Raw genomic sequence first — 25,073 nt, 5'->3', positions numbered from 1 at the left:
GAGCTGAGTTCAGGACGTTGAACCACCAGAGACCTCCCAGCCCCATGTAATATCAATCAGCAAGAGTTCTCCCAGAGATCTCTGTCTCAATGCTAAGACCCAACTCTACCCAGCGGCCAGCAAGCTCCACTGCTGGATGCCCCATGCCAAACAACTAGCAACACAGGCACACACCCTACCCATTAGCAGAGAGGCTGCCTAAAATCATACTAAGCTCACAGACACTGCAGAACACACCACCGGATGTAGCCCTACCCACCAGAGAGACAAGATTCAGCCCCACCCACTAGAACACAGGCACCAGTCCCTTCCACCAGGAAGCAGACACAAGCCACTGAACCAACCTTACCCACAGGGGGCAGAAGCCAAAAACAATGGGAACTACGAACCTGCAGCCTGCAAAAAGGAGACCCCAAACACAGTAAGTTAAGCAAAATGAGGAGACAGAGAAATATGCAGCAGATGAAGGAGTAAGGTAAAAACCCACGAGACCAAACAAATGAAGAGGAAATAGGCAGTCTACCTGAAAAAGAATTCAGAGTAATGATAGTAAAGATGAACCAAAATCTTGGAAATAGAATGGAGAAAATAGAAGAAACATTTAATAAGGACGTAGAAGAACTAAAGAGGAAACAAACAATGATGAACAACACAATAAATGAAATTTAAAATTCTCTAGAAGGAATCAATAGCAGAATAACTGAGGCAGAAGAACAGATAAGTGACAGGAAGATAAAAGAGTGGAAATATATACCCCAGAGCAGAATAAAGAAAAAAGAATGAAAGGAATTGAAGACAGTCTCAGAGACACCTGGGACAACATTAAACGTACCAACATTCAAAGTATACAGGTCCCAGAAGAAGAAGAGAAAAAGAAAGGGACTGAGAAAATATTTGAAGAGATTATAGTTGAAAATTCCCCTAATATGGGACAGGAAGTAGTAAATCAAGTCCAGGAAGCGCAGAGAGTCCATACAGGATAAACCCAAGGAGAAACACGCCAAAACACATATTAATCAAACTATCAAAAATTAAATACAAAGAAAAAATATTAAAAGCAGCAAGGGTAAAGCAACAAATAACATACAAGGGAATCCCCATAAGGTTAACAGCTTATCTTTCGGCAGAAACTCTGCAAGCCAGAAGGAAGTGGCAAGACATATTTTAAGTGATGAAAGGGAAAAACCTACAACCAAGATTACTTTACCCAGAAAGAATCTCATTCAGGTTCGACAGAGAAATTAAAACCTTTACAGATGAGCAAAGGCTAAGAGAATTCAGCACCACCAAACCAGCTTTACAACAAATGCTAAAGGAAATTTTCTAGGCAGGAAATGGAAGAGAAGGAAAAGACCTACAAAAACAATCCCCAAACAATTAAGGAAATGGTAATAGGAACATACATATTGATAATTATCTTAAATGTAAATGGATTAAATGCTCCAGCCAAAAGACATGGACTGGCTGAATGGATACAAAAACAAGACCCATATATATGCTGTCTACAAGAGACCCACTTCAGACCTAGGGACACATACAGACTGAAAGAAAGGGGATGGAAAAAGATATTCCATGCAAATGGAAATCAAAAGAAAGCTGGACTAGCAATTCTCATATCAGACAAAATAGACTTTAAAATAAAGACTATCACAAGAAGCAAAGAAGGACACTACATAATGATCAAGGGATGAATCCAAGAAGAAGATATAACAATTGTAAATATTTATGCACCCAACATAGGAGCACATCAAAACATAAGACAAATGCTAACAGCCATAAAAGGGGAAATCGACAGTAACACAGTCATAGTAGGGGACTTTAACACCCCACTTTCACCAATGGACAGATCATCCAAACTGAAAATCAATAAGGAAACACAAGCTTTAAATGACACATTACACAAGACAGACTTAATTGATATTTATAGGACATTCCATGCAAAAACAACAGGATACACTTTCTTCTCAAGTGATCATGGAACATTCTCCAGAATAGATCATATCTTGAGTCACAAATCAAGCTTTGGTAAATTTAAGAAAACTGAAATCGTATCAAGTATCTTTTCTGACCACAATGCTATGAGACTAGATATCAATTACAGGAAAAAAAACTGTAAAAAATACAAACACATGGAGGCTAAACAATATGCTACTAAATAACCAAGAGATCACTGAAGAAATCAAAGAGGAAATCAAAAGACACCTAGAAATAAATGACAATGAAAATACGATGACCCAAAACCTATGGGATGCAGCAAAAGCAGTTCTAAGAGGGAAGTTTTTGGCAATAGAATCCTACCTCAGGAAACAAGAAAAATCTCAAATAAACAACCTAACCTTACACCTAAAGCAATTAGAGAAAGAAGAAGAAAAAAAAAAAAAACCCAAAGTTAGCAGAAGGAAAGAAATCATAAAGATCAGAAAAGAAATAACTGAAAAAGAAATGATGGAAACAATAGCAAAGATCAATAAAACTACAAGCTGCTTCTTTGAGAAGGTAAACAAAATTGATAAACAATTAGCCAGACTCATCAAGAAAAAAGGGAGAAGACTCAAATCAACAGAATTAGAAATGATCAAGGAGAAGTAACTACTGACACTGCAGAAATACAAAGGATCATGAGAGATTACTACAAGCAACTATATGCCAATAAAATGGACAACCTGGAAGAAATGGGCAAATTCTTAGAAAAGCACCCCCTTCTAAGACTGTACCAGGAAGAAATAGAAAATATAAATAGACCAATCACAAGCACTGAAATTGAAACTGTGATTAAAATCTTCGAACAAACACAAGCCCAGAGCCAGATGGCTTCACAGGCGAATTCTATCAAACATTTAGAGAAGAGCTAACACCTATCCTTCTCAAACTCTTCCAAATACAGCAGAGGGAGGAACACTCCCTAACGCATTCTACGAGACCACCATCACCCTGACACCAAAACCAGACAAAGATGTTACAAAGAAAGAAAATTACAAGCGAATATCACTTATGAACATAGATGCAAAAATCCTCAACAAAATACAAGTAAACAGAATCCAACAGCACATTAAAAGGATCATACACCATGATCAGGTGGGGTTTATCCTAGGAATGCAAGCATTCTTCAATATATGCAATCAATTAATGTGACACATCATATTAACAAATTGAAGAATAAAAACCATATGATAATCTCAATGGATGCAGCAGAAGCTTTTGACAAAATTCAACACCCATTTAAGAAAAAAACTCTCCAGAAAGTGGGCACAGAGGGAACCTACCTCAACATAATAAAGGACGTATATGAAAAACCCACATCCAACATCATTCTCAATGGTGAAAAACTGAAACCATTTCCTATAAGATCAGGAAGAAGACAAGATTGCCCAATCTCACCACTATTATTCAACATAGTTTTGGAAGTGTTAGCCACAGCAATCAGAGAAGAAAAAGAAATAAAAGGAATAAAAATTGGAAAAGAAGAAGTAAAACTGTCACTGTTTGCAGATGACATGACACTATACATAGAGAATCCTAAGGATGCTACCAGAAAACTACTAGACCTAATCAATGAATTTGGTAAAGTTGCAGGATACAAAATTAATGCACAGAAATCTCTTGCATTCCTATACACTAATGATGAAATATCTGAAAGGGAAATTAAGGAAACACTCCCATTTACCATTGCAACAAAAAGAATAAAATACCTAGGGATAAACCTACCTAAGGAGACAAAAGATCTGTATGCAGAAAACTATAAGACACTGATGAAAGAAATTAAAGACGATACAAACAGAAGGAGAGGTACACAATGTTCTTGGACTGGAAGAATCAACATGGTGAAAATGTCTATACTACCCAAAGCAATCTACAGATTCAGTGCAATCCCTATCAAACTACCAATGGCATTTTTCACAGAACTAGAACAAAAAATTTCACAATTTGTATAGAAACACAAAAGACCCCGAATAGCCAAAGCAATCTCGAGAAAGAAATACGGAGCTGGAGGAATCAGACTCCCTGACTTCAGTCTATACTACAAAGCTACAGTAATCAAGACAGTATGGTACTGTCACAAAAACAGAAATATAGGTCAATGGAACAGGATAGAAAGCCCAGAGATAAACCCACGCACATATGGTCACCTTATCTTTGATAAAGGAGGCAAGGATATAGAATAGAGAAAAGACAGCCTCTTCAATTAGTGGTGCTGGGAAAACTAGACAGCTACATGTAAAAGAATGAAATTAGAACACTTCCTAACACCATACACAAAAATAAACTCAAAATGGATTAAAGACCTAAATGTAAGGCCAGACACTATCAAACTCTTAGAGGAAAACATAGGCAGAACACTCTATAACATAAATCACAGCAAGATCCTTTTTGACCCACCTCCTAGAGAAATGGAAATAAAAACGAAAATAAATAAGTGAGACCTAATGGAATTTAAAAGCTTTTGTACAGCAAAGGAAACCATAAACAAGATGAAAAGACAACCGTCAGAATGGGAGAAAATATTGGCAAACAAAGAAACTGACAAAGGATTAATCTCCAAAATATGCAAGCAGGTCATGCAGCTCAATATCCAAAAAAAAAAAAAAAAAAACCCAATCCAAAAATGAGCAGAAGACCTAAATAGACATTTCTCCAAAGAAGAGATTCAGATTGCCAACAAATACATGAAAGGATGCTCAAAATCACTAATCATTAGAGAAATGCACATCAAAACTACAAGAAGGTATCACCTCCCACTGGTCAGAATGGCCATCTTCAAAAAGTCTACAAACAATAAATGCCGGATAAGTTGTGGAGAAAAGGGAACCCTCATACACTGTTGCTGGGAATGTAAATTGATACCACCACTATGGAGAACAGTATGGAGGTTCCTTAAAAAACTAAAAATAGAAGTACCATACGACCCAGCAATCCCACTACTGGGCATATACCGTGAGAAAACCACAATTCAAAAAGAGTCATGTATCACAATGTTCATTGCAGCCCTATTTACAATAGCCAGGACATGGAAGCAACCTAAGTGTCCATCGACAGATGCATGGATAAAGAAGATGTGGCACATATGTACAATGGAATATTACTCAGCCATAGAAAGAAACGAAATTGATTTATTTGTAGTGAGGTGGATGGACCTAGATTCTGTCATACAGAGTGAAGTAACTCAGAAAGAGAAAAACAAATACCGTATGCTAACACAAACATTTGGAATCTGAAAAAAAAAAAGTTTCTGATGAACCTAGTGGCAGGACAGGAATAAAGACGCAGACGTAGTGAGTGGACTTGAGTGCATGGGGAGGGGGAAGGGTAAGGTGGGACGAATTGAGAGAGTAGCATTGACATATATACACTACCAAATGTAAAATAGATAGCTAGTGGGAAGCAGCTGCATAGCACAGGGAGATCAGCTCGGTGCTTTGTGACCACCTAGAGGGGTGGGATAGGGAGGGTGGGAGGGAGACGCAAGAGGGAGGGGATATGGGGATATATGTATACATATAGCTGATTCACTTTGTTATACAGCAGAAACTAACACAACATTGTAAAGCAACTATACTCCAATAAAGATGTTCAAAAAAAAAAAAACCACAATGAGATATTACCTCACACCTGTCAGAATGGCTATCATTAAAATGAACACAAATAACAAATGTGGTGAGGATGTGGAGAAAGGGGAATCCATGTATACTGTTGGTGGGAATGTAAATTGGTGCAACCACTGTGAAAAATAGTATGGAGGTTTCTCAATAAACTAAAAATAGAACTACCATATGTCCCAGCAATTCCACTCCTGGGTATATGTCTGAAAACAAAAAAGAAAACTCTAATTCAAAAAGATACATGAACCGTACTGTCCACAGTAGCTTTATTTACAACTGAAAAGATATGGAAGCAATCTAAGTGTCCATGAACAGAATATGGAAGCAATCTAAGTGTCCATGAACAGATGAGTAGATAAAGAAGATGTGGTGTATATATAACACAAACACACACACAATGGAATAATACTCAACCATAAAAAAGAATGTAATTTTGCCATTTGCAAAAACATGGATGGACTTGGAGGGTGTTATGCTTTGTGAAATAAGTCAGACAGATTAAGACAAATACTGTATGACATCACTTACACGTGGAATCTAAAATATACAGCAAACTAGTGAATACAACAAAAAAAGAAGCAGACTCACGGGTACAAACAACAAACTAATGGTTACCAGTGGGGAGGTGGTGGAGGGGCAATATAGGGGTGGGGAAGTAGGGGGTACAAATTACTGGGTGTAAGACAGGCTCAAGGATGCATTGTACTAAATGGGGAATATAGCCAATATTTTGTAATAACTATAAATGGAATGTAACCTTTAAAGTTGTATTAACATTTTTTTAAATTAAAAAATATAGATCAGTTAAGATGACCAGGATGAACCTTCCTCTCCCAAACCACCAAAAGACGGGAAGAAAAAGAAAGAAAAAGTAAACGTTGATAGTGAAACATTTGGCAGTATTTACTAAAGCTGAACATTTCACATACCATGTGGCCCCCAGAGTCTACTCCTAGTTGTATACCCAGAAATAATTAATTTTAATTTTTATGAAAGGCACATACAAGGTTCATAGCAGTATTGTTTATAATAGTCCCAAACTGGAAAATATGGCAGCAGCTACCAAAAGTAAAATAGGTAAATAAACCATGACGTGCTTATGTAGTGGAATACAGCACAGCAATGAGAATGAATGAGCTACAAGGACTCATAAAATTATAAATAAATTTCACAAACACAAATTGAGTAAAGGAAGCCATACACAAAAAAGTACATACTTTAGCATTCTGTTTATATTAGGTTTATAAACAGGCAGAACTAATCAAGGATTAACGAAGTCAGAAAGCTTTTGTTCTTGGAGGGTTAGTGACTAGGGATTCTAGGATGTTGATATTGTTCTGTTTGGTTAAGGTGTGTTTACTTTGTGAAAAATCCCATCAGGATGGACACTTATGACTTGTACACTTTTCTGTATGTATGTCATATTTCATAGAAGTTAAAACAATCTGGGTTTGGTGAGATTTGATTTTAACCCTTCCAGATTCCCTGAATTCACCCTGATTCCCACAGAAGGCATCTTCATGTTAAACCCATTTTTACTCTGTTTATCAATAAGAGAGATAAGCTAAACGAATTCACTCAGTATTATTTAACATATTACACCTCTCACACATATGTATTTAAATTTTAAAAAGAGAATTTCCAAGAAAGAACAATGTCAAACACAAAGGTGTGAATCATAAAAGCTGGCTTTCATTAATCACTTAGGAAGATAATTTCAAGTGAAAATCTTTTGACTTTCCTTGTTATAGCACGTATGAGAAGACATAGTCTCGTTACACATAAATCTAGATCACAGAAGTCAAAGTTAACAGTAAGAAACAGGGAAGGAAAGATGTTGAGGTTAGAGAAAAAGCTAAGAGTATCTATGCTCAATCTATAACAAACATCTCTTGAACTTTTAGTTTTTATCAAGCACTGAAATGTACTGGGGTTTCAATAGACAAAACAACGTACTCTCATAGAAGTTTACAATCTGGTAGTAAACAGAATTAATTTTTAAAACAGGGAAAGTACTAATGTAATTATAGGAGATACACAAGTTTACACACTTCTGTCACTTTCTGACTGTGTGAAGTCCAGCAAGTTATTTAACCTCTGTGCTTATGTTTCCTCCTATATAAAAAGGAATTAATTGCACCTACTCCATAGAAATGTCATGAAGATGAAGTGAGTTATTCATAAAGTGCTTAAAACAAGGTTTGGCACATTGACATTTACACAGAACATTTCATCAGTCTAAAATATATAGTTTAACATTTTGGAAATTGGGCTCTTAGAGTCAGTGGTGTCTTATACTCACTTACCTAAGGTGTGAGAGTTGGCATTGTTTTTGACCTGGCTGTCTATTTTTGTGGCTTGACTTCATGTCCATTTAAGGAAGAAATAAAAGTTTTTATTGTATCAGAAAACCTTAATTTGAAACCTTCTGGTAACATCAGTAAAATGCCTATGCAAATCTTCCAATGAAGGAGAAACTTGGAGCAAACTTGTAGAAGAAAGCCAGTGATTTGGAGTTTGGAGCAAACTTTTATGAACCACTGCACCCCCAATGCTTCTGATGCCTTAAAAGAGAATATCATGTGGAATTGACCAATATCACATGGATATTGACATCTCCAAACTGAAAAGGAATTGAAAGTTGAATTCTGAATATGAGTATTTTAGGAATATCTTTATTTCGTTTCAAAAAAATTTTTATATATGTACAAGAGGAATATATGGTAAAAAATAGGTCTATTTCTGAAAGAGCTCTTTCAATAAAAGAAAAATAAAAATTCTGAATCCTATGAAACATTGTGTCATAGTTTAATTAGCATCACATTTTCCTTTCAAGTGATACCACATAAAATAAGGTGTATCTTACCATCAGCAGTGTCTTAGTTTCAATGAAATATGGTAGGTATTTGTTAAATAAATGAAATATTGGGATGAGAATATAAAAGGGAAAATGGACCTTCTTAAGGATGAATTAGTCTTTGAGATAAGATCTGAAGAAGGGGTAGGTGTTGAGGGGTGGACAGGAGGAAGAGTGCCCTAGGCAGAGGGAACAGTATGTGCAAAGATACTATGGCCAGAGGGAACATGGCACTCAGAAAGGATTAACTAAGAAGACAGTGGTCACATCACAACCCCATTTCAACCCATTTTCTTTTTTTTTTTTTTTAATCAGTCATCAATTTTATACACATCACTGTATACATGTCAATCCCAATCGCCCAATTCAGCACACCACCATCCCCACCCCACCGCAGTTTTCCCCCTTGGTGACCATACGTTTGTTCTCTACATCTGTGTCTCAACTTCTGCCCTGCAACCCGGTTCATCTGTACCATTTTTCTAGGTTCCACATACATGTGTTAATATATGATATTTGTTTTTCTCTTTCTGACTTACTTCACTCTGTATGACAGTCTCTAGATCCATCCACGTCTCAACAAATGACTCAATTTCATTCCTTTTTATGGCTGAGTAATATTCCATTGTATATATGTACCACAACTTCTTTATCCATTCATCTGTCGATGGGCATTTAGGTTGCTTCCATGACCTGGCTATTGTAAATAGTGCTTCCATGAACATTGAGGTGCATGTGTCTTTTTGAATTACGGTTTCCTCTGGGTATATGCCCAGTAGTGGGATTGCTGGGTCATATGGTAATTCTATTTTTAGTTTTTTAAGGAACCTCCATATTGTTCTCCATAGTGGCTGTATCAATTTACATTCCCACCAACAGTGCAAGAGGGTTCCCTTTTCTCCACACCCTCTCCAGCATTTGTTGTTTGTAGATTTTCTGATGATGCCCATTCTAACTGGTGTGAGGTGATATCTCATTGTAGTTTTGATTTACATTTCTCTAATAATTAGTGATGTTGAGCATCTTTTCATGTGCTTTGTGGCCGTCTGTATGTCTTCTTTGGAGAAATTTCCATTTAGGTCTTCTGCCCATTTTTGGATTGGGTTGTTTGTTTCTTTAATAGTGAGCTGAATGAGCTGTTTATATATTTTGGAGATTAATCCTTTGTCCATTGATTCATTTGTAAATATTTTCTCCCATTCTGAGGGTTGTCGTTTCGTCTTGTTTATGGTTTCCTTTGCTGTGCAAAAGCTTTGAAGTTTCATTAGGTCCCATTTGTTTATTTTTGCTTTTATTTCCATTACTCTAGGAGGTGGATTAAAAAAGACCTTGCTGTGATTTATGTCAAAGAGTGTTCTTCCTATGTTTTCCTCTAAGAGTTTTATAGTGTCCAGTCTTACATTTAGGTCTCGAATCCATTTTGAGTTTATTTTTGTGTATGGTGTTAGGGAGTATTCTAATTTCATTCTTTTACATGTAGCTGTCCAGTTTTCCCAGCACCACTTATTGAAGAGACTGTCTTTTCTCCATTTTATATCTTTGCCTCCTTTGTCATAGATTAGTTGACCATAGATTAGTCAACCCATTTTCAAGATTTAGTTTCCTTTCAGTTGAAAGCAGACTCTTCATTTACGCATATTGAAAATATATCCAATTTCCAGAACTCTGATCCTGGTTTGGAAATTAATATCTTTCCTTTGTGTCACATCTCATTTTTATTTTTAATTGAAAGGGGAAATCTACACTCATTGACAAGAAAGATATTTTAGCTGTTTTAATGTCTGAACATGAGAGCTTATTATATGATTTTGTAATGATAGCTTTTACAAAATTGAATAAATATTATTTGATTATGACAAATAATGTAATGAATCCAACTACAAAATAAGAAAACTGATTGAATCACTGTACAACACAAGTTAAATCATAATGAAATAATTTGAGTTTAATTTGAGTGTAATAACCCATTTCATCTTCACATTTTTTCTTTCTTTTTAATATAGTAAGCTAATTACCTTTTTAAAACCTTTATATAATAACATTTATAAGGGCTAGAAAAGTATTCTGCTCTATGAACTCCAAAACCACTTATGATAGAAATATATATTTAGGAGAAATAAAATAAATGGTGGATGAGGAATTATTTTAATGTGTTTCACTGTAATGTTAAAGAGGGTAGTATTTATTCTTTTTATTTTCAGATTTCTGAGCCATCATTTTAATAATTTTTTATCTTATGTTCTTCCTTTTTCCTTCTTAATTTCTCTAGTGATTTTAAAAGTAAATAGCTTGTTTTAATTATCCTAGACTTTTCATTTGCAATTTTAAAACACAGATCAGTCTCCATTTATATTATCACAAGTTACAGTAGTGGTTGATTTCTCCTTGTTATAAGATGAGGACATTTTATTATATTTCACTGCTGCCTTTCTAACTTTTGAATTTTGGTTCATATTAACTAGTATTTTCACCCAGATTACTTTTTACCACTGGTAAAATTTTTTCCCCAGAACTACTTTACCTTTATCATAAAGTTCTCTTAGAATTCCCATTACAAACTTGACCTTCTTCAGTCTTTTGACTTTTCAAACAAACAAAACATAAAGATGATAACAGATAATGCATAACTAGACTACCAAGCATTTTCTAATTTTTTGCAGTATTCCCTGGTGAAAAAAATGACTACTTATTTCAAACCATTTGTCTTTATCATGCTTTCCATTATCTTGTTCCAGATTTGATTAACCTGTTGGTACTGCTCATAGAGGTCTTTGGGATTTTTTTGTGGTACTTTTTAGTAAAACATAAGAAAAGATAGCAAAAGGAGTAAATAACAATTGATAGTTTTGATGTCAACAAGAATTTAAATCACAGACTACATTTTGTTTTAATAACATATATTTTATCATGGAAAAGATCAACTTCAAGAAAGTTGGTCAGGCAGGTTTTGTCCTAAATAACTTCAGTAATTAAAATAAATCAAAAATTTGTAGATGTAATGTCATCATCCTGCCAATTGGCAAGGCTCACCAAATAGAAATCTGAATTTGAGGACATTCGATGAAGTTTTGGTTCCATGAGCCCTCGTCACCTCACTAGTGTTGCTGTAATATTTCCTATGTTGAATATAGATTCACTTTATACCAATCTCACTTAAGAAAGATCAACTACGTTCTTTTTGGCTTTCTTTCTGTCACCTTTAATAAGGTGCTTTTTCTTAACTAACCAATATGGAACTATTCTAATAGCCAGAGACTCCTGATTATTCTTATTAATTTTATTTCAGAGAATGTATTTTCCTCTTCAAAAATAATTTTTAACACTTGATTTTTATTTTGGAATTATATTTGCTTTGAAATTATATCCTTTTATAGCCCAACCTTCCTATTCTTTATTTTGGTTCATTTCTGGTTCAACTGCAATGTGCTTTTCATCAACTTTTTTCATTGAGTAACATAGTGAGAAACTTTCTAAGCTCATATATTTATAAGGTTATCTTTCAATTAATTTCTCATGTGATTGAAAACTTAGAGTACACAATTTTGAGGCACACCATTTTCTTCACCAACAATTGTGTAGACATTGCCAAATCTTCTGGAGTTTTGGTTAGAGGAGGCATTTGAGGCCAATTTGATCTGTGATTTCCATTAAGGCAAATTTTAATTTCATTCTGGTATCTATAGGACGTTTTTCTATGCATTAAATTAAAAAGATTTAACCAGGGTAACACTTCTCCAGGATTGTAAAAAGTTAGGTTAACTCAAGAGCTCTGTGTGCTGTACTGTTTATTTATATCATTAATCTATGACACTGAAATATAGCTACGCTCTTACTAGTCTCCCTGCCTCACTAGGCTTTATCTCCTGAGCCACATTGACAGTGTCATTTTTGTGCTGTATCTCAAGTATGCTGCACAGTACTTGATACAACACAGCTCTGAATAAATATTTGTTAAGGGCATGAGTAAGCAAGTGCATGAAATCCCCCTTCAAATTCCAGAAAACTACAAAATTCCTCTAACTTCAGTGCAAGTCAACAGATAAACATAAGTAGGAATGAGAATTAAATTAAAATTTTTTTAATTTGAGAATAATTAAAATACTGTGACAATACTAAAATATTGTGCCAAATAACACATTGAAAATCAACTATAATAATTGAATTCCATTTACCTGTGTTGCATCTGTTGATTCTTTCATGGATGTTAACTTCATTATGTGGTTGGCGATTTTTGATGGTATGATTATTTCCAGAGGGCACTGTCTTTCCTGGGTGTACCCTGTGTTTTAGATGTAAGCATACACGTGATTTTTAAGTTTGCCTCTGAGAGGGGCAAATTTTACTCTCAAAACACTGAGAATAAAAATTCTAATCTCCTAGCTGTATGTGGGTGGACTTGGGATCCAATTTCTCCCAGGTCACTCTCCGTGCCCCCCAGAGCTGTGGGCAGACGGAAAATTTCCATGCCATATTTCAGGAGAATAAGCAGAGTATGCCTCCTGTTTCCTGAGTTTATATGGAGGCTTCATGCCTTTCAAGACATGAAGGGCCTCTTCTTGCAACCTTATTTGGGCATCAAAATCCATGATCCAACCCCATAAAATTTAAATCTATGTTGGAAAAGCCTAGGCCCACCTTGACTTCAACACTGCATTGACTTTGTATTCTTGGTACATTAATAGTATCTGACAAATTTCATTTATTTTTTCTTTGAGTTTGGCTGTATAATATTTAATAGCTTTCATTTACACAGCATTCCGATGTATTTTGAACAGAAGTTCACTATTGATTCGAATATTCATCTTTATATTTCCAGTGCCTTCTCAAGTCTGTGGGCCATAGTTGCTCCTCAATTGTCTTCTGGATTAATTATTTAATACGTGACTAAGGCAGACGTGAATGTCCTAAGAGCGGATGTTCATTCAAAGAATGAAGAATAAACGTCAAAAAGGCCTATCTTATATGATCAGGGGAAAAAAATAATAGGAAGGAATTATCGGATGTATGAGAGTATTTTAAAAAAGCAGACAACTGAGCACTAAGGAATAACTTCTGTGATTTGTAAAACTATGAGGAAATAAAACAAAAATCACCTTTATGACCCTAGGAGCCTAGTTTTGCTATGTTGACATTTTACTTATTTTATTATATTAAATTTCTGTAGCTCTTCATGAAATACACACTATAAAAATTCTGCCAAAAATGAAGGAAGATGTCATTAAAATAAATAATGAAAAACACCATCTAATGCAAATTTCTGGTAGAAAATTCCCTTCCATGATACCCCCAGCTTGACAAATTTGGATCATACTGCAGATGTATAATTTTGGGGGCAACAATGCCAGTTTTCTCCCAAACAGAAACTATGTGTTTACCGCTTTCCAGATGTACAACCCCCTCTGGTTAATTCTTACAAAAATGGTTTTCATTGTTCCAAAAAAAAAAAAAAACCAATTTGAACAAGTTTCTTTGTGTCTTTATTGTTTCATTTGATAAAAGGCAGTTTATCTACCCAGCATATGGATTGCCTTGTCAGAGTACCTTGTGGCAGCATAGCTTTCTTTTTTTCTTCTTTTTATCTGCATTTGCTAAATTTAGTATGAATGCCAGGATAATCCTTGCTAGGAAAGTGGATTATAAAGATAAAAGAAAGAAGCACTAAGTTCATTCCCCAACCAGCTCCAAATGTGCCTTTATGCCTATAATATCCCATAAACACCAGGGCAACTGCACCAGCTGCTCTTGACTCTCAGAGGGCATGATATTTCCTCTCATTCTGGCACCAGCCACCGCCCCAAAGGAAAGAAACTCTCACAAGCCAGAAGTAGACAGGCGGAGCTTTCGCCAGAGCTATAGATAAATTCTAGGACCTGATAGCTCTCTGCTGATAGTGAATTCCTATAAAAATAAAAAAGTAAAATATAAAAAGATACTATCTAGATATAAAAACAGGCTTTTGGATATTTTTTCATTATATTCTTCTGATATTTCAAAAGTGTGATATCCGGGACTCTTGGCAAAGATGCATTAAATGTGAGTGAGGCAAAGAAAAAGATTTAACTCTCTGAATGGACTGGTTAATAGATCGATAGCTTACTCACTTCCACCAGTAGGGCCCCTTTCTTTTGTGCTATTACATTTTGTAGAGCTAAAAACAATGTGTTGGCTTATGTTAAAGCCAGAAACATCATACAGGTACCATAAAATATGAGGTGCACATCCTCCTTTATTTAATGGTTTTGTTTCATTCTATCAAATGGTGAGACTGGACCTTTTCTTAGTCTTAAAACAAACACAAAACAAAAATATACTCCCAAGAAAGACTGGGAAGTGCTGTCCTGAGCATCATTATACCAACACTCAAACACTGGCCACAAATTACTCTGTTACTGTCTGATATTGAAAAAAAAATACCAAACAAAAACAGGAGTACATCATCCCAATCTTGATGAGATACTAGATGATGACACCCAAGGGGTGTCCATATATTACGGCAATACTTCATCTTTTCACACATATTCCATTCAACTCTTTACTAAATTCCCATCGCACTCCCACCTTGTTCTACGGTGGAAAGAATGAGCATGACTATGTGCCTGTGAAGGGCAGAAAATCCTCAACCATTGAATCTCCATCCAATACAATAAGAACACATATTTCCACCTATCAACCTCTCTAAAACAGACAGAAGAAGCTCCAGGAAAATTTTCAGGAGAAAACCTAGATTCAAATCTTAGCGCTGACACTTATGAGATTTGATGCTTGCTACTTAATATTTTTTGACCTTTGTTTCTTCATCTGGAAAAGGAGTACAATACCCTCTGTCATTTCTTCCTTCGCGTTTTTTTTTTTTTTTGTCTCCGTAGGGTGAGATAATGTGTGTGAAAACCTTTTGGAGATTGTTTACAGAAGTGAGATTTTCCTATTTTTGGAAGGTTTACCTATGGCATATACAGCTGACACTTAGAACTTCCTATGTGCCAGGTACTGTTTTAAGTAACTTAAGTATTAAACTTATTTAATGCTCACAACAACCATTAGGTAGAGACGATTTTTTATCCCCATTTGACAGATCAGTAAACTGAGACACTGAGAGACCAAGTAGCTCATCCATGTTGTTAATCCCTCCACTCTTCTGAAGTTTTATGGATGCCACTGATTGAACTGGTACCATTCTTATGCTATGAGAAGAGTACACTCGTGTCTAAACTTGTTTCGCTATACCATTCTGAGATGTAGTACAAAAATATAGTACAAGCAAATCCTAAGATAAATTTAGAATGGAGACACCACATGGGAACAATGGAGTCTAAAAATGCAGGGACAAAGGTTAATGATGGTGACCTGCTCCTGAATGGCCCATAACTGCATATGATTAGACCCTTCCGTCGTCATCATTTTGTTAGCATTATTATCAGAGTCCATATAGGCAACAATAGGAATAAAGCGCACAAAGCAGAATTTGGAAAAACCTACTCTACTACATCCTATGGGTGAGAGTAGGATAAGATAAAAATGCTACTACATAAATTGTCTGAGCAGGGGAAGGCTGGAAATAGGAAGAAATAAGTGTTATTAACTTGCTCATATAGCTGGAAAGAGGGCTTAAAAACGCATTAGAGTCATTCTATCCATTATGTACTCTTTGACTAGACTACCGAGTCCTTAGGAGCCGACAATAAATAGTAATGGCACCAACAGCACTTTTATGGGAAAGGCAGAAATCTGGATGCATTCATGGGGTGTATCATGGGGTATATGTTTCTCCCTTGGGCTATTTTCTCTTTTTTTCTGACTCTTTTTCTTAGAGGATCTATTGTTGCTTTTCACTTAACAGTTACTTAATTACAAAACACTGGTTTTCAGGATTTATGTCAGTTTCCAAAGGAACGGATGACTATTTTTTTGGGGGGGAGGGTGGTGCTTAGATACTCCATCTGTTATCTATTGCTGAATAACAAATGGCACCAAAGCTTAATGGCTTAAAAGAACAACTTTAATATCTCACAGTTTCTGTGGGTTGGGAATCTGGTTATACTTAGCTGGGGACCTGTGGCTCAAGGCTTCTCACAAGATTGTAATCAAGATGTTAGCCAGGGCTTCAGTCATTTCAAGGCTCAACTAGGGCAAGATCTGCATCCAAGTTCACTCCCATGGTTGTTGGCAGGATTTACTTCTTTGTGGGCTTTTGGGCTGAGAGCCTTAGCTCCTCACTCGCTACCGGCTACCAGCTGCCTTCAGTTTCTTGACACATGACCTCTTCCTCTTGCAGCTCCAACATGACAGCCAGCTTCCCAGGAAGCAGCTTGGATGTGTGGGTCTTCTAGATTTAGGCCTCCACTCATGAGATATAGAGGCAAGGTAGTTTAAGGTATTGGTAAAATAAGAGGTTAAGGTAAATACAGTGGCAGACAATGGCTGAACTCCAGTGTAAGGAAGGCTTTTGGAAACCAGAAGGTCTGGGAACTGAGAGTCCACATGTTTGGTGATTCCTTCAGGTAAATGTTGAAGTCATTATAATTGCTGGCAGTAGCTGGAGTGCACAGAAAGATTGTGAGAATCAAAGGAAAGGGTCAGAAATTTAAGACAGGGAAACAAAGTAACAGGGGAAGCAAAGAGCCTCCCTGATCTCATTGGGGTTCTATAATACCTGGAGTGTGAGAGATTAAGCTGCCTCTGCTTGGTGAACTGCAAGAGAAGTGGTGACCTCTAGAGAGGGCCCAGGCTTTTGGTCAAGGAGGTGGAAGGCTATATTCACTGAGTTTGTTGTGGATATAGAGGAGTTTCTTTACCATAACGTAGTAACTCCAGAATTTCCCACATAAGTGGCCAACTTGATAAAAAAATTATAGTAAATCTCCCTCCTTCCATGCTTTGTTCCCTCAGTAAATATGTGTATGTATCTCATATGCCCCAGTAAAGTCTCCATATACTCATTTTAATTTCAGGCTTTGCTTTCTGGGGAATCCAATCTATGATGAAAGGAAATGGAAACCTACATTTTTATCCAAAAGGTAAATATATGTATGTGTGCATACACACACACACACACACACACACACACACACACAATATATATATATATATTTGTGTATATAACATGTCAGTAAGTACTAACAAATGCTTATCAAGCTAAAAAGATTTACGATATAAATTATCCTGTTTCTAGTAATCACCACCACTACCACCATCCTCATCAGTCTCTCCTTCTGAGACCCTCAGGAAGTTAACAGGTCATACAATTTAATTCTGGGATGCTAGCAAGTGAAGCCAAGGCAGACTGAAGATGGAAATGAAAATGTTCATATTCACACAATCTACATTGATTCATTAAGGTGATGAAATGTTTCTTTCCCTTTAAATTTGTATGTTCTGTTCAGAAGTTCCCAAGGTTACTAGAAGTCTTTTAAGGTATCTCAATATTCTCTAAATAAAAATTGGGAACATTTTTTTAGTAATGAGAAAATGAAAATATAACAATAACTAGATAATTTATAATCAGAGAAAAAATTGAGCTCAGAGTATGTATTAGTTTCCCAGGGCTGCTGTAAAAAAATTCCACAAACTGAGCTGCTTATAACAACAAAAAATGTCCTCTCTCACAGTTCTGGAAGGAAGGAGTCTTTTCCAAGTAAGGTCACATGCACACGGAACAGCGGGTAGGACTTCAACATAGCCTTTTTAGGGAACGTAATTCAACTCACTACCAAGTATTATCAAATAATTCTTGGGATTTCAACACCAATTTCCACAAAGCAAAGCATGTACTAAAAGAAGAGGTGAGGTAACGTAATAAACCTTGGATATTTTTTATTCAGGTATACTGCCAAATCTCATGACCTTGGAGCAGTCACTTAAAAAAAGTTATTTCCTCAACCCCAATTAAGCTGGTTCTTTTTCATGATGTTGCCCAGCTTTGAACTGTGATGTATACTCCCTTTTCAGAAAGTGTTGTACAGTTAATGACTGAATGCATATGGACGACTTTCGATTAGACATATCCTTAGCCGTGGTGATGATTTTGCTTTGCACTGCCGTTCACACTTCTAGGGTTGAAAACACTGTAGGGGGCTGAGCATCCAAGGAAAACAGAAAAGGAGCAATACATCAGAGTTGTTTTCCCACTTCAAATGACTTGATTCTGAGCTTTCCCACCAGCTCAAGGTCCTCAGAGGTAGAATGCTTAGCATCCAAGCAACTTGCAAATGCACACTGTGAAAAAATACACAAACGCCTCCCTACCATAAATATCACTGGGAAGAAAGAAAAGGGAGTTTTTCCATATTGGCAAGTGACTTTTTGTACAAAGGAAGTGTGAAAGCAAAGACATTTTTTTTCCCTGGCCTTCATCACTACATATGCGTGCTGTCATGTAGACTGGCTCTCAGGTCCAAAATATAAGACCCTCTGAGTAGAGCTGCTAAATACACAAAGTACAAAAGGCGAGGTGTATTTAAAATCTTTTTATATGGTCAGTATAAGTTTATGTGGTCATATTAGTTTATTGTAAAATAAAAAAAGAAGCTACCACTTTTCATTATTTTAAAAATAATCTGTGAGCAATAATTCCTGAGGAAATATGAATATGGGCTTAGTTCATTTACTCTACAAAAAAAAGTAAAGCCCCAATTTTGGATGTCCTCATCCTTAACCCTGTTTTTCCTCTTTAATAATAACTTTTTGCTACTTTCTTTATTAATGATTTATTTTTCTTTTTGAAATTTTGACCTAATTTCAGTGTCATGAGGCTATCCTTAGGACTTGATATGTGAGTATGTGAGTCAATTCCTGTTGTGCTTTTCTTTACCGCATTTTCATCACCATAGTCTTTCTCCAGACCTCAGTTAATTCACAAATGGATCAGACACAGGCATTTTCTCACAGGCGTCCTTAACCCCACTTCTTCCATCTCAGTCCATTTTGTCAGCCAGCATTGTCACAAACTATGCAATTAAGTCATACTGAACTTTATGCAATTTCTCAACTGACTTTCTTCTTCCAGTACACAAGACAAGACTCATTCTCCCATTGGCTTTAAATCCTACCACAGTACCTCAACACTCCTCCTAATGGATGAATTATTTTTGGCACATGCATGTTTAGCTGCAAGAACACTTATTTGTTCCTCAATGGTATTGTCAGGAACACTTTCCTCAAACAATTTCTGAACCTGAAAATGAAAACCCTTTCAAGATCATTCCTCTGTATACAACTTTGCCCGTACAATCTTAGCTTCAGTTTCTTTACTGTAAAATGAATAATTATTCCACCTATGAGTTTATGTCTTTTGTGGTCTTTTAAACTTGGCACAAGCTTTATTTGCTAAATGCTATGTTAAATTAATCTTATGAAAACTCAATAAGAAATTCTATTCTGTATAAAGAATATACTGCTTCATCTCATAATTTATAATCGGCCTCAAATCTTTCAAGTAAAAAAGAATATAAAAATACATGTAATAAATAAAAATATAGAGTTTTCCAAAAACAAATGTCTCGAGTACCTTTGCATAAGTTCTGTGTGCTCAGTTGCCACTGGCGTGTTTCTAAGGGGAAACTATTCAATTTAAATTTCAAATTAAAACAAGTCAGTGATTTTTGCTAGTAATAATCGATGAGTGATGGACTATTTTATTTTTAAAGAGCCAAAAGGAGAATAATCATCTGATTAGAGAGCATCTTGACAAGAATGTTGGTGGTATACTGCAATGTGCAAAAAAAGAAAACCTAGACAATTAGTTTTTCTTTTCCTTTCATGGCTATGTGATAAAGATAAATCAGGCAATCTTAGCCCAGAAGATACAAGGGAAAAGGCCCTGATCTTTTGGCTGATGAGGAGCTGTATAAGGCCAAAAATATAATAAATTAATTAAAATTCAACGGAGACTATACATTATTATCATAATGGTTTGAATAAATACTTAAAATACATATGCGTGATACAGAGACCTTTTCAGCAGCTGAATGCAAAATGATATTTTTACTTCAAGATAACCTAAGACTAGAAAGCCAGTCCAAAGATGAATTAGTGTTAATATATGATTAAGGGTGATAAATATCCAATTCATACTGGGAATATGAATTAGGTCTGATTAAAGCTAATAAAAAAGAAGGAACAAAAAGTATTCAATTTCAGATATTTGCTAAAAAGAGAAGAGCTCCTGCTATATAAGAATTATCTACTTAGATTGTAACATTGCTTAGGTTCAATTATTTAATAAAAATATTAACTTTCAAATAATAAAGACTGGGTGATTTATTAATTTGCATCTCAGCTATATCTCTAATTAACTCAAGTTTTGTTATTCAGATAGTGTGTTACTGACCATCCAAGATAGTAAACTTCAATTTATACATTCATTCAAAAAATCATATTGATTCTTATGTTGTCAGAACTGAATTTTGAAAGAGGAAGAAATAAATGAAATACAGTTGACCCTTGAACAACATGGGTTTGAATGTGTGAGTCCACTAATACAACCGGGCAGGACCCTATTAGGGGGGTCCTTACCAGGACAGCCCCCCCTGCCCCCGCCACAATGTCCTCTGTCAGTCTCTTGTTTATAGAAAAGTTTTAGTTTCCCAGGTCTCCTTTGAGTCACAAAAGGCTCAAGAGTTAATAATTGGAATAATATGAACATGTAGTAACCAAAGATAGCAGCTGGACCACGAGAACTGGTAACAATTTAAACAATAGATTAGTCATATAGTAGAGTCACAGAATCTTTAGTTCCTCCCTGAAGGACATAGATAATAGTGTCTGAGTTGTTTTACAGATACTAAAACCCCCACCAGTAGGAAGAAGCTAACTGCATGATGACCATGAACACATAGCTCCCAGACTGGACAGAACCTGAGGACTGTTGATGTTAACCCCTGTAATATCACCCTGTTACTTCACTATCAACCAATCAGAGAATTGTGCATGAGCTGATTACATACCCTGCAACTCTCTTCCTCAGCTTGTCTTTAAAAACTCTTCCCTGAAATCCATCAGGGAGCATTAGCTACCAGGACTCCTTGCTTGGCCTGGCAGTAAACTCAGTTCTTTCCTTCACCACAACCTGGAGTCAGGAGATTTCTTTGCTGTGCATGGGAGAGCAGACCCAAGTTTGTTTTTGTAACACTAATACACAGACATTTTTTCAACAAATACCACAGTATTACAAAATCAGAGGTTGGCTGAATCTGTGGATACAGAGCTACAGATACAGAGGGTCAACAATAAAGTTATATGCAGATCTTCAATTGCACAGGGATTGGTGCCCCTAACCCATGAATTGTTCAGGGGTCAACTGTACTTATCTATTAATGTGTATGACATTCTGGTAGCAATTACAGGGATATTTGCCCATATGAAAGCTTCCAATTTACTAAATCCATGGTATTATGGGCTGAATTGTGTTCCCCCCCAAATCCATATGCTGAAACACTAACCCCCAGTACCTCGGAATGTGACTATTTGGATATGGGACCTTTAACAAAAAGTGATTAAGTTAAAATAAGGCCATTAAGGCCACCCTAATCTAATCCAGGTGGTTGCCAGAGGGGGATGAAATGGGTGGAGGAGAGAAATAGGTGAGGGAGAAAAGAGGGACAAACTTTCAGTTACAAAATAAATGAATCAAAGATATGAAATGTACAGTGTGGGGGATATAATCAACAATTATGCAATATATTTGCATGGTGACAGATGGTAACTAGACTTATCATGGTGATCATTTTGAAATGTATAGAAATATCAAATCACTACATTGTGTACCAGGAACCAACACAGTGTTGTAGGTCAATTGTACTTCAAAATCAAACAAACAAAACAAACTCATAGAAAAAGAGACGAGATATGTGGTTACCAGGGATGGAGGGTGGGGAGAGGGGAATTGGATGAAGACAGTCAAAAGGTACAAACTTCCAGTTCTAAGATAAAAATAAGTACTAGGATGTAATGTACAGCATAAGAAATATAATCATTGCTGCTGTACATTATATACGAAAGTTAAGAGAGTAAATCCTAAGAGTTCTCATCACAAGGAAAAAATATATATATTTTTCTATTTCTTTAATTTTGTATCTATATGAGGCAATGGATATTCACTAAACTTACTGCGATAATCATTAACAACATTTACAAATCAAATCATTATGCTGTACACCTTAAACTTATACAGTGCTGTATGTCAATTATACCTCAATAAAACTGTAAAGAAAAAAAAGTAGTTAAAATGAAGCCATTAGAGTGGGCCCTAATCCAATCTGCCTGGTGTCCTTAGGAGAAGAGGAAATTTGGACATACAAGGGAAACCAGGGATGCATGATCACAGAGAAAAGACTGTGGACACAGTGAGAGGACAGCCATCTCTGCCAAGGAGAGAGGTCTCAGAAGAAACCAAACATGCTGACACCTTGACCTTGGACTTTTTGACTCCAGAATTGTAAGAAAATTAATTTCTGTTGTTTCAACCATCCAGTCTGTAGTGTTTTGTTATGGCAGCCCTAGAGACTAACACACATGGGTAAAACCTTAAAACAATACACAGGAGTTGCTTCAGAAACCTTTCCATTTATAACATTGCATCACTATGGTTTAGCTCCAGGAAATGATTGCATGGAAAGATATCTGCTCATTTACCTTTGTTTCAGCTCTTCTGGTGACCCATCATTCTACCATAAGGATACACTACCAGGAAATATCCTCCCACGTTGGCTTACCTCTTATCTATCTCTCTGGAAGGCAGCTATGCTCACCTCTATATCACCAACGCTTGTGGTGGCCCCCAAGCTGTAAGCTTATTCAGCTTTCTGCTTTCTGGAGAACTGCTTGTCTCTTTCTTGGTATGCACTCCTGACGCTGCGGTATTGAGCGTAAAAAAGGAAAATGGCTTGCGACCAGTTTCGTTCCAGGTGCCTGCTCTGGATCTAAGAGCCCCTGGTTGTTCCCCAGAAGAAGGACGTGCTGCCCTAAGGGGGAAGTCTGTATCTCCAGAGAATGGCCCATAAAGCATGCTGACGTATAGGCAGTGGCGACAGAATTATGTGGAAAACAAGGTTTACTGATTTATTGTCGGCTATTCGTTCCGTACTAAACCTATATATACATTCATGCTCTTTGAATAAACTTGCCTTGCAACCATCAGTTGTCTTGGCCCTTCTGACCCCATACTGGTGCTTTTCAGTTCCTTACCCCTCACCACCAGGAACTTCTAGCTTTCTGCAGCCGGTCTGCGGCAAACGCTGCCCTGTTCTATCTTTCTGGACACCAGTTTTCTCTCCACAAGTTTGATTCTCTAGGCATCACATAGCATCTCACTGTGCAGCCAAACTTCTATAGATATCACTTTTGAGAACTAATCTTGCTGAACTTCAAATGGCCCCAGGGAGGTACCTATCTACCAGCTGCTTTGTGCTGCCCACGGCCAGGACTGGGGTGAGGTGGCCTTGCACTGGCATGATCCTGGGAGTGAGTGGCTCCTGAGATTTTTCCACCTCTCAACCACCTCACTCTGAATTCCAGCCTTGGTGGTGCCAGACACCTCCTGACCATTCCTTGGCCCAGGTCCTTGGCCTTCCTTCAGAACATATACAATTTGGTTGTAGGTACACAGGATATATGTACAGGAGATTTATCTATCTATCCATCTATCCATCTATATACATATATACATATATATATATATATATATATATATATACACATATATATGTATATATATATATAAATATATGCCTTGAAAATAAGTGCTAAATCAATGGTATCAGTGAGTTCTTCAGGAACTTGGGACAGTTTGCCTTGCTTTGATGCTATAAAAATAGCCTCATAACTTGAGGAACTTGAAGGATAGGATTTTAACAATGCTTACAAGGTGGAATCTTCAAATCAAACAATAGAGATGAATAATAAGCACCATACTATCTAATTCAAAAACTCCAGAGACAAAGCGTGGGTCACAAGCCTGCCTCTACCACCTACCAGGTGTGTAGCACAGAACAAATTACAGCCTCTCTGAACTTCTATTTCCTCGTGGGTTTATTTAGATGATTAGAAATAACCTACATAAAATGACTTACTTTGTGCCAGGCAAATGGCCTGGATTTACTAAACGGTTCTACACTTATTATCCTTGTTTCTTGATTAATGCAAATCTAACCACCATCATCTCAGCAGGCCTCATTTTAGCACTCGCGTGACAGACATCAGAAATCAAAATGGACCTTAGCAATGATTTGGTCCAGTCTCCTCATTTTTTCAGAGAAAATGAATGCCCAGAGAAATTAAATGACTTGCCCCAGGTTACAGAACCAGCTGGTGGCAGTCACAGGGTCACCACGGAACAGGAGATTTCTTACTCAGGTTCAGAATACTCTTCATTTCAGAGTACTTCCTTAATAGCAGTACACAAACCTTCACAAACATGTATTTATAAATGTATACTAATTACATGTAGGCAGTCAATGAACTGAAATAAATGGAATAATTATTAAATCTAAGTGTTGTGTTCATGCTGCCCATTTACACTCGGGACAACTCCAATGTACAAAATAATTGAAGGTTCTTGATTTTCTCTGACAAATCTAATCTTCCTCACAAGCCCTGACCCTGCCAAACAGGGACGGAGTTCATGG

General features: G+C 36.5%; 1 long non-coding RNA gene across 2 annotated transcripts in view; it reads right to left on the bottom strand.

The window, feature by feature from the left end:
• Positions 1-25,073, bottom strand: part of LOC309660549 — a 391,217-nt gene that overhangs the window by 156,057 nt on the left and 210,087 nt on the right. Inside the window, exon 3 of one of the 2 annotated variants that reach the window (XR_014263452.1) lies at positions 12,627-12,733. The exons of the other annotated variant lie outside the window; for it this stretch is intronic. This is a non-coding gene — a long non-coding RNA (uncharacterized lncRNA). The remainder of the gene's footprint in view (positions 1-12,626; positions 12,734-25,073) is intronic. 2 annotated transcript variants of the gene reach the window in all.

The sequence above is a fragment of the Balaenoptera physalus genome, assembly GCF_965194825.1.
Source record: "Balaenoptera physalus genome assembly, chromosome: 4".
NCBI classification, from domain to species: Eukaryota; Metazoa; Chordata; class Mammalia; order Artiodactyla; family Balaenopteridae; genus Balaenoptera; species Balaenoptera physalus.
The sequence above is the reverse complement of the archived record's forward strand: the minus strand, read 5'-3'. Positions and strand labels throughout refer to the sequence as shown.